The sequence below is a fragment of the Nicotiana tabacum genome, chromosome 22 (genome assembly GCF_000715075.1).
Source record: "Nicotiana tabacum cultivar K326 chromosome 22, ASM71507v2, whole genome shotgun sequence".
Taxonomy (NCBI): Eukaryota; Viridiplantae; Streptophyta; class Magnoliopsida; order Solanales; family Solanaceae; genus Nicotiana; species Nicotiana tabacum.
Window position 1 is genome coordinate 204,130,247 of NC_134101.1, and position 4,550 is coordinate 204,134,796.

Sequence of the window (4,550 nt, forward strand, 5' to 3'; positions counted from 1 at the left end):
CTCTGAGTATATTTTAAGAAAATCGTAGTTACATTTGACCCTAATTTCAATAAAACCTATGAACGTAATTTGTGATGACTTTCATCGAGTATTCTTCTACAACTCTCTTGACTTCAAAACATAACACACGACTATCATACAACTAACATAACTCATAAAATAACCTCCTTATCATGTTAAGCACCCTAGTATCACCCCAAAGTACACGTTATAACATTCTTAACTTGTCGACTTTCGACGAAACATTATTTTCTTCAATTCTTTTAGCTTTTGAACCTTCCAACCCTCTTTGTACTTGTTTTTCATGATCTTCAATATTTGTAACCTCCGAGGTAACATGATTAATATACTTTATATACTATCAAATATTATCTCATTTTTTGTCCTATATTAGTTTGGTTACGACGCACTTTTACGTATGAAAATATAGGGTGTAACAAAAAATACTTATCCGGGTCTGTTTATTTAAAATGATGACCGTAGTCAACTGAAATAATTTTTAAGGAAAAAATTCACCTTTTTTAATATTTCGCATAAAGACTTCCCGGAACAAGACGCGGACTGTACATGCAAATCGAAGAACGCTAAACGGAACTAATCGAAGTTGCGAAATACGGAAATAAAGGCAAAACTCAAAATCGAGGTCATCACATCATATGTACCCATTATTTATTTTGCCAAGTGGCTCTATGTTAAAGAAAAATTGATGCACTGGATAGACCACAGAATCACGAAATGCAAGTCTGACGTATATTTTGTTAAGGAGCAAATGCGCGAGGATTAAGGATTTGGATCCTATTCAAATCAGATAAGAAGTTCTTATTTGATGAGGTGCCAAGGCTTTTACAACACAACGAAACACCATTTTCCCAAAATGAACATTGGATAATCAAAGATGGCGGATGGAATTATGAAGAAGTTGCCTGAAGATGTGGTAATTCACATACATTTGCGACTTCCTGTAAAATCTCCCATGAGATTCAAATGCAATTCAAAAAATATGTACGATCTCATACAATCATCCATCTTCATTAATCTACATCGCGACCGGACCATCATAAACGATGAATTAATTCTTTTCAAACGTTCCATTAAAGTAGCACCAAAACAATTTAAAAATGTCTTTGTCTTTTCTTTCCAGCGATGATGATGATCTTAAACCTGTTTTTCCAGATTTATCTGTACCACCTCTAACTTCAACATGTGGCGTTCTTTGTTATGAAATCATCGGTCGTTGCTGTGGTTTAATCTGGCGGGAATGACTACAAGTTTGCTAAGATTTCAGAAATTTACAGGGATCCTCCGCAATGGGATCCTGATGAGGATAGAGAGCATAAAGTTGAAATCTATAATTTACACATTAATTCGTGGAGAGAATTGGATCATGTGGGTCAACAGTTACCCAATGTGCATTGGTTCCCTTGCTTACTTTACAAGGGAGCCTTTCATTGGTATGCATATGCAGACACAAAGGTAATTCTTTGTTTCAATATGACCACTGAAACATTTTGGAATATTAGGATGCCAGATACTTGTCATTTCTACGACGGAAAGCGTTGTAGCCTTGTCGTCCTAGATGATTCCCTAACCTTGATTTGTTACCCTGGTCGAAGGACAGAGATTGATCCAATAGAAGATTTGACAGACATTTGGATAGTGAAAGAGTATGGTGTAAATGAATCTTGGATTAAGAAATACAAATTAGGCCTCTTTATATTGAAACCCCATTAATAGTCTGGAAGGATCATTTGTTGCTTCTTCAAAGCATTAGTGGAATTTTGGTTTCCTATGATCTTAATTCAGATAAATTCAAGGAATTCAATTCATATAGTTGTGCTAGAAGTTTGAGAGTTATCATTTAAAAGAAAAGCTTGACTCCAATTCCAAAAGTGGAAGCGACCGTGGAACAAAACTCCCATATTTTTTAGAAGGTATAACTCTTCAACTTTAACTTGTCGAAATAGCACCTAATTGTCAACATCTTTTTATTCTTGAAGATTCTAACAGGCCTTTCTATATTGTGCAGACAAGCCTGTCTATATTATTTTTATTATGACAGATATGCTTACTATGGCAATGTAGTTATTTATTGTGCTGCAAATTTAGTAGATGACAATTTACTAGAGCTTCTTTCTCCTTTTTAAATATATTGCATGTGATTAATTCGATGATTACATTAAATAAACTAAATCTAAAACATTTATATGCAATATCTATTATTTTGTTTAACTTTATTGTCATTATTTCCGCAACTTTAGAAGGAAAAGACTGTTTCAGTGTCGATAGGCTATTTTTGATCTATCAAGTCACAGCATAAAAGGTTGGGGAAACTGCAAAAAGGAAATCAACTTTTCTTAGAAGAGTAGAAGATTGCTCATATTTGCAATTACTGTGCTCCTCTTTAATGTCTTCGCGAAAAACATTCTTCCATCCCTAGTCCCAAAAGCTGAAGTTTGGGCAATGCTCTCTCTTCTTATTGATATTGTTATTCTATATAAAAAGTTATACTTACACATTTTTTGTGTCTTGTGATTCCAGTGGAGAAAAGCAGAAGATTTATCTGGTGATCAACGAATGCACATGCCACACGGAGGTATTTAGGAAACAAAATGTTGAACATGTTTAATCATAACATATTGTTATAAGTAGATTTGGGCATTTTTTTTTTTTTTTGTTTCGTCTTTAAAATTTATTGCACAATGATGATCAATTGAAATTTTTTACGTTTTTCTGTAACTTTTCAACTTATGCAAATTGGAGGCACAGTGGTTTCATCATATCTATCACTAATAGAACTGTTAGCTCACCAAATATGTCCCACCGTGTTTTTTTTTTTGTTTTGTTTTTTGTTAGCAATAGATATACAGTAAAATCTCTCTATAACAGCCTAGTTTGTTCCGAATATTATTGGATGTTATAGTGAAGTGCTATTATATAGAATACATATTATAATATAACATGATAAATTGGTTCCGAAAAAACTTGACTTTTATAATAAAGTATCGTTATATAGGGAGGTTATTATAGAGACTTTTGATTGTATTAAATATAATTCGGCAACATTTCAAGATAGAGTGTCCATGCGGACGGATAAGACATCTATTGTCTAGCTATTACGAGTGAAATTAGTATAGGTGTATGGGAGAAAATTGGTAAATGACATGGTGGATGCTCGAGGAGTTGACACGTGGAAGTAATGACGTGTAAGATATGAGTCAGTAAATAATTGGCACCGGATACAAATATATGATCGGAGCTGAATAAGTTCTAAAGGCATTGAAACCGAGGACGAAGATTTGAATGGAAGATATCGGTTGGGAAATACAAGATTCAATCAGCAGTCATTATGAAGACTCTTTACATTAATGGCCAGTTGATATTCAATCATAAAGAGAAGTTTTATTCATATCAAAGAACAACTTGATTTGGGGATATTGTCTCCTGAATTGAGCAACAAATAGGAGAATTCATAATCATTCAAGTACACGAAACATTCTGTATACAAAAAAGGTAAAATAGGCTCTTAATGAAAATAATATTCTTCACTTTGTTCTTTTTATTGTTCTTGTTATTGCTTTCGGAGAAGTTCTGCCCACAATCAGGCTTGTGCTTCCTTTTAATTTATTTCCATTAACCTATTTATGTTCTTGATTAGTTCATACTCTTGGATCATATTAATTTACGTGTCTATAAACCACATTTCAAATTCAATTGCATTGTTTTACAAGTAAATAGTTCGGTGACATAGTTCCGGCAATAAAGATTTTGGCCGGGTTCAACTTAACGAGTGTAACGACCCGTGGAGAGATAGTACTACCTATGCATGCCGAAGGCAAAACAAACACCACGTTGTTATAAGTGGTAGATGGTGACACGGGATACAATGTGATTCTCACTAGGCCTTTGATTCATGAGATGAAGGTAGTACCAACAACTTATTATCAGTTGTTGAAGTTCCAAACATCGGAGAGAATCAAGAAAATTAGAGGTGATCAACCTGCAGCAAAGGAAATGAATGCAATAACCTTGTCCAGAAATAAGGCGGAAAGAAACTATAGGTACTGGTGTCCACTTCCATTGCGGTTAAAGTTGATGGGAAAGAGAGTCATAAGAATTTTATCGGGTGCCTAGATCATTACAGGTACCGAAGGAAGCAGGCCCTACAAAGTCTACCACTAAAGAATTGGACCAAATCTCTTTGTTTGCGCAGTTCCCTCATAAGAAGGTTTACCTGGGAACAGGAATAAATCCCGAACTCAGCCTTAAGATTATTGAGTTTTTAAAAGCTAGCTTTGATTGCTTTGACTGTCTCATTTTGATATGACATATATCCCTCTAGATGTGGTTGCCCATAAATTATTTTTGGAATCCAATTTCCCACAGTTGAAGCAAAAGAAACGACAAATGACCGAGGTCAGGAACACATTTTTAAGGAGGAGGTAACCCGATTATTTAATATAAGTTCAATTCGCGAGGTATATTATCCTGATTGGCTAGCTAACATAGTAATTGTTCGTAAAAAGAATATTAAACTTAGGATGTTGGATTAT

General features: G+C 34.3%; 1 pseudogene; it reads left to right on the forward strand.

The window, feature by feature from the left end:
• The first annotated feature begins 737 nt into the window (after positions 1–737).
• On the forward strand, positions 738–2,736 carry LOC107810966 (F-box protein CPR1-like; annotated as a pseudogene).
• Positions 2,737–4,550: the final 1,814 nt, after the last annotated feature.